Source organism: Coregonus lavaretus, assembly GCF_964263955.1.
Source record: "Coregonus lavaretus genome assembly, chromosome: 3".
In the NCBI taxonomy this organism is placed as follows: domain Eukaryota; kingdom Metazoa; phylum Chordata; class Actinopteri; order Salmoniformes; family Salmonidae; genus Coregonus; species Coregonus lavaretus.
In genome coordinates this window covers 3,237,879-3,243,878 of record NC_139990.1, presented here as the reverse complement: position 1 = coordinate 3,243,878, position 6,000 = coordinate 3,237,879, and the positions used below count along the sequence as shown (strand labels likewise).

Genomic DNA, 6,000 nt, shown 5'->3' with positions numbered 1-6,000 from the left:
ATAACAAATTAATAACTGTTTATTAACAATGTTATAGTATTTAGTGTCAATGCAGAGGTTCATCTATTGAAGTAACATGAGATTATGTGAGATTATGCAGAGGTTCTTTGGACACGCCCAACATGATTTTATTTTCCTCTTTAAATCACAAACTCCGCCCCTTTATGCAAATCACTCACTCCGTCAGCGGAAGCTGGCTGTACGCTTATTTCCGACAGATATTCCTTCAAAGGCGTATTAAAGCTGTGGCTTGACGGGCTGCGAGACGTCCCAGAGGATCCAGTCGATGCACCAAAATACCTTCCGAGGGGACGTAAAAACAATATCGCAACAGTTACGAAGAAGGAAAGAGATAACGAAAACTGGGTAAGGATAATGCATGTTTTAAAAGATTACATTATTATTATTGACCAACTATCGTTACCAAGCATCGCAGGTTACTTGCTGCAGCAAAAGGTTTCGATTGACCGTTACAGTAGCAATGCTATATACTTGTGTAACAAGCGACACCAAAATGTCTGTAAATTCCGTGGTAGGCTATAATAAACGCGTTTCCTTATGAATGTCTATTACACTGTACTAGAATGAACGAACTGACAACCTCAAGTTTGTTGATAACGTTGAATACACAGCGGGTTTAATTAGATAATGATTCTGAGTGGTCGTGCAGCTATCTTCGGTGATGCTGTTGACAGTGGCCCTAGTAGACGGAAGGTGGCATAACGTTAATTGGACAGTTGTCAATTACAAATTGTCACGTTAACCTTTTCATATAATACAATAACATTTTCATATAACCCTTTTTATTATAATTATTTAAAAAGCAGTCTATATTCCACGAGAGCTAGCTACTATTTTCTACGGTGTCATCCCGTTCAACTACTCTAGCTACTGGACAGGTGCGCGGGCGCCTGTAAAAAGTAGCCTATATGTTTTGCATGTGTTTTCACAAAATAACATTGTTATGCATTACTAATACAAATATAAATTCACAAGATTTTAGCCATGTTTTGTCATGGCATGAATCCAAAAATGTATTACACAATTTTTAGGCTCGCATCATTTTGTACCTACTACGTTCGCAATACAGCCGTGGCAAAAAAAAGTTAAAACCCACGCCCTCTCCTGTACAATTGCTTTATTGTGTAATTGCAATCAACAATAGTCTCCAAATTAGCAATATGTATGTATAAGGTGATTTGACGCAATTTATAATCAAAGCACGTTCTAAATGGCCTATTTCAATCCGTCAAATAGGCCAATTAATAACACTGTAAAAGCAACCAAGTTTGTTTGTTGACCAGTTTGTCAAAATATGGTGGTACCTCTAGCTTTTACTCTTCAGCATAGCACAGTAAAAATGATACACCTGTAGTATTCACTCAAGGGTGTGTTTCAGCTGTGTAAACAAATCAAGCAGCCCACAGTCCAGCTCTTTACCTGAAAAGTTACCCATTACATGGTTGAGAATCCCTTCCCCCATACTAGCCTAGTAGTTAATTCAGAGCCTACATATAAAACTAACAAGTAGGGGCACCTTGCATCGTTTGTCCTGTCTAGAACAGAATACAATAGAATGTCTATCATGATAGAATATCTATCATGATATAATATCTATTATTATAGAATATCTATCATTATAGTCTATTCTATAATGCTATATACTCTATCTAGCCTATAGATTATACGTATCACTCAACTACAAGGCTAGGAGAGAACAACACAATTACATGAATGATTGTGGATGTCTTGGCATTACACTAACAAGTACTTGACGTCTGCTATATTTATTAGTCTATATTTACTGCAGCGTACAGGTTAATGTCAGGGAAGGGGTGTGTTCTGTGGAGGACATTGAAATCAGATGTAAATCGCAGGGTAGAGAGAGCCTGCGGTATGTTTTTCTCTCCTGCTGATTACCCAAGTGCCTCGAGGGCGGTGATGCACTGTGTTCTTCTTTGCTTTTCAGAAATGTGTGCTAACCTAACCACAATGCTTTGTTTGTCTTTCGCAGGTGCCATGAAGACCACTACTCCTCTTTTCCAAAAGGACTAGGAGTACCACGTCTTTGGAAGCACTACTGCTGCACACCGTCGTCTGCAGAGGTTACTGTATGAAGCTTTTAAGGCCTTTTTGGTGAGTCTGTTTGGATGTTTTTACAACTCATTAACTATTCAGGTTAGATACCAGATCAAAACCAAAAACACCCTCTCACACACTCTCCTGACCTGTAACTGTAGTGATGCGGGGTGTGCTGGTCCGTTCTGGTTTCAGCTCGACTGCGTGTGGACGCCAGTCATGAAGTGAAACCTTTACTTCCCATTAATGGTATTGATTTCTAAACACTCCTGCTGGGTCAGCAGGCAGACTCGCACCACAGCAGAAAGATGACAAGAGCCAGGCAACCACAGACCCTTGTTCTTCATTCGTTGCAGACTTTCTATGTTGCGTCAACATCCCTGAATAAAGCCTCAACGACACATGACAGAACGGTTACTGTCGGAGCTTTAGTGGAAATCTTCTTCCATAACCACAGAAGTCACTGGGCTGCACCCTGACACGACTTGTCCCTCCAGCACTTTGTGTTCCTCATTGCAGCTTAAAACTGCTGATTAAACCTTTCTGGCTGACTGCTCCATGTGGAGGCATGTGAAATCACCCTAAATGGGCGAAACGCATCTCTTTAAAAACAATGATACGTTTAGTTTTAGGCTATCTTATCTTGTCTTTGGTTGTATGCTTCTGACCAGGTCTAATTCTTTTATTTTAAGAGCCTCTATCGTTTCATCAGAATCTTAAATGGACAGTGAGTTTAGAAATGATAGCCCTACTCCTAGGCCTATAGTTGGAATATTTTTCTTAACTTGTTGTTGTGGGAGATGTTGGATATTAGGGCATATCGTCCAGATGATTTAATAATAAGAATAACAATAGGACAGGTTAGTACAGGTTGGGCCAATCCCCTGCCCCGCTGTACCAGGTCAGTGTTGTGCCTGTCATCTTTTCATTATAACACACGTTTCAGTGTGGATTCCAGCTCAGCAAAGATATTGACCTCCGATAACCCCACCCACTTCACTGAGATTCCAACAGACACTAAGTGTATTGAATTATACAGTCTATTACTTTATCCTTGCCGGCTTTCTCTTGTGAAGTTGCGCGATGTCATTTTTGTCCATTCTAGGGTCAGTAGGTCTAATTACAATGGGATGTTGTTTAACCACAACAGAAGATCTGATGTTCAGTGCATTTGGAAAGTATTCAGACCCTTTGACTTTTTCCACATTTTGTTACGTTACAGCCTTATTCTAAAATGGATTACATTAATTTTTTCCCTCATCAATCTACACACAAGACCCCATAATGACAAAGCAAAAACAGGTTTGTAGAAATCTTTGCAAATGTATTAAAAATGAAAAACGGAAATATCACACTTACATAAGTATTCAGACCCTTTACTCAGTACTTTGTTGAAGCACCTTTGGCAGCAATTACAGCCTTGAGTCTTCTTAGGAATGACGCTACAAGCTTGGCACAACTGTATTTGGGGAGTTTCTCCCATTCTTCTCTGCAGATTCTCTCAAGCACTGTCAGTTTGGATGGGGAGCATCGCTGCATAGCTATATTCATGTGCCTTTTACTGAGGAGTGGCTTCCATCTGGCCACTCTACCATAAAGGCCTGATTGGTGGAGTGTTGCAGAGATGGTTGTCCTTCTGGAAGGTTCTCACATCTCCACAGAGGAACTCTGGAGCTCTGTCAGAATGACTATCGGGTTCTTGGTCACCTCCCAGACCAAGGCCCTTCTCCCCCGATTGCTCAGTTTGGCTGGGCGGCCAGCTCTAGGAAGAGTCTTGGTGGTTCCAAACTTCTTCTATTTAAGAATGATGGCAACCACTGTGTTCTTGGGGACCTTCAATGCTGCAGACATTTTTGGTACCCTTCCCCAGATCTGTGCCTTGACACAATCCTCTCTCGGAGCTCTAAGGACAATTCCTTTGACCTCATGGCTTGGTTTTTGCTCTGACATGCAACATCAACTGTGGGACCTTATATATGCAGGTGTGTGCCTTTTCAGGTCATGTCCAATCAATTTAATTTACCACAGGTGGACACAAATCAAGTTGTAGAAACAGCTCAAGGGTAGTCAATGTAAACAGGATACACCAGAGCTCAATTTCGAGTCTCATAGCAAAGGGTCTGAATACTATTTCTGTTTTTTATTTTTAATAAATTTGCAAAAAAATAGAAAAATCTGTTTTCGCTTTGTCATTATGGGGTATTTAGTCTAGATTGATGAGGGAAAAAAACAATTAATCAGTTGTAGAATAAGGCTGTAATGTAAATCAGGCTAAAATGGTTTGTTTTTGTCTGTGTTTACTCGTTGATGTCACAGTGACTGCTGATCGAGAGCAGACCTGACTCCGGCCAGGCAGACACATTGTTGTACCTCTAAATCAACATCAGGTGACATGCATGCAGCATGATTCTACTGAGGTTTAATAATAGCCCTGGTTCTAATGTAGAGGTCAGATAAACACTGCTCCTGTCCTGTCCTGTCTGCCATGTCAACCATTTCATCTGGTGTCCTGCTTTGCACTGTTAGCAAAGTGTCTTAATGTTCCACCTTAGTCTATTATAGTTATCATTCTATACTGAACAAAATAATAAACGCAACGTATAAAGTGCTGGTCCCATGTTTCATGAGCTGAAATAAAAGTAACCAAAAAAAGCACAAAAAGCTTATTTCTCTCACATTTTGTGAACAAATTTGTTTCCATCCCTGTTAGTGAGCATTTCTCCTTTGCCAAGATGATCCATCCACCTGACAGGTGTGGCATACCAAGAAGCTGATTAAACACCATGATAATTACACAGGTGCACCTTGTGCTGCGGACATTAAAAGGCCACTCTAGAATGTACAGTTTTGTCACACAACACAATGCCACAGATGTCTCAAGTTTTGAGGGAGTGCGCAATTGGCATGCTGACTGCAGGAATTTCCACCAGAGCTGTTGGTAGATAATTAAAATTGTATTTCTCTACCATAAGCCACCTCCAACATCGTTTTAGAGAATTTGGCAGTACGTCCAACTGGCCTCACAACCTCAGACCATGTGTATGGCGTTGTGTGGGCAAGCGTTTTGCTGATGTTAATGTTGTGAACAGAGTGCCCCATGGTGGCGGTGGGGTTATGGTATGGGCAGGCATAAGCTACGGACAACAAACACAATTGCATTTTATCAATGGCAATTTGAATGCACAGAAATACCGGGACGAGATCCTGAGGCCCATTGTGAAGCCCACTTTCTTTAAGGTATCTGTAACCAACAGATGCATACAGTGGGGAAAAAAAGTATTTAGTCAGCCACCAATTGTGCAAGTTCTCCCACTTAAAAAGATGAGAGAGGCCTGTAATTTTCATCATAGGTACACGTCAACTATGACAGACAAAATGAGGAAAAAAAATCCAGAAAATCACATTGTAGGATTTTTTATGAATTTATTTGCAAATTATGGTGGAAAATAAGTATTTTTATACTTATTTTTTTGCGTTTATATTTTTGTTCAATATACAGTGGGGAGAACAAGTATTTGATACACTGCCGATTTTGCAGGTTTTCCTACTTACAAAGCATGTAGAGGTCTGTAATTTTTATCATAGGTACACTTCAACTGTGAGAGACGGACAAAAATCCAGAAAATCACATTGTATGATTTTTAAGTAATTAATTTGCATTTTATTGCATGACATAAGTATTTGATACATCAGAAAAGCAGAACTTAATATTTGGTACAGAAACCTTTGTTTGCAATTACAGAGATCATATGTTTCCTGTAGGTCTTGACCAGGTTTGCACACACTGCAGCAGGGATTTTGGCCCACTCCTCCATACAGACCTTCTCCAGATCCTTCAGGTTTCGGGGCTGTCGCTGGGCAATACGGACTTTCAGCTCCCTCCAAAGATTTTCTATTGGGTTCAGGTCTGGAGACTGGCTA

General features: G+C 40.4%; 1 protein-coding gene across 1 annotated transcript in view; it reads left to right on the top strand.

The window, feature by feature from the left end:
* Positions 1–263: 263 nt before the first annotated feature.
* Positions 264–6,000, top strand: part of LOC311120419 (solute carrier family 45 member 4-like) — a 65,288-nt gene continuing 59,551 nt past the window's right edge. Inside the window, exons 1-2 of the mRNA XM_084157845.1 lie at positions 264–366; positions 2,015–2,136. The gene's annotated coding sequence lies outside the window, so the exon portion shown is untranslated. The remainder of the gene's footprint in view (positions 367–2,014; positions 2,137–6,000) is intronic.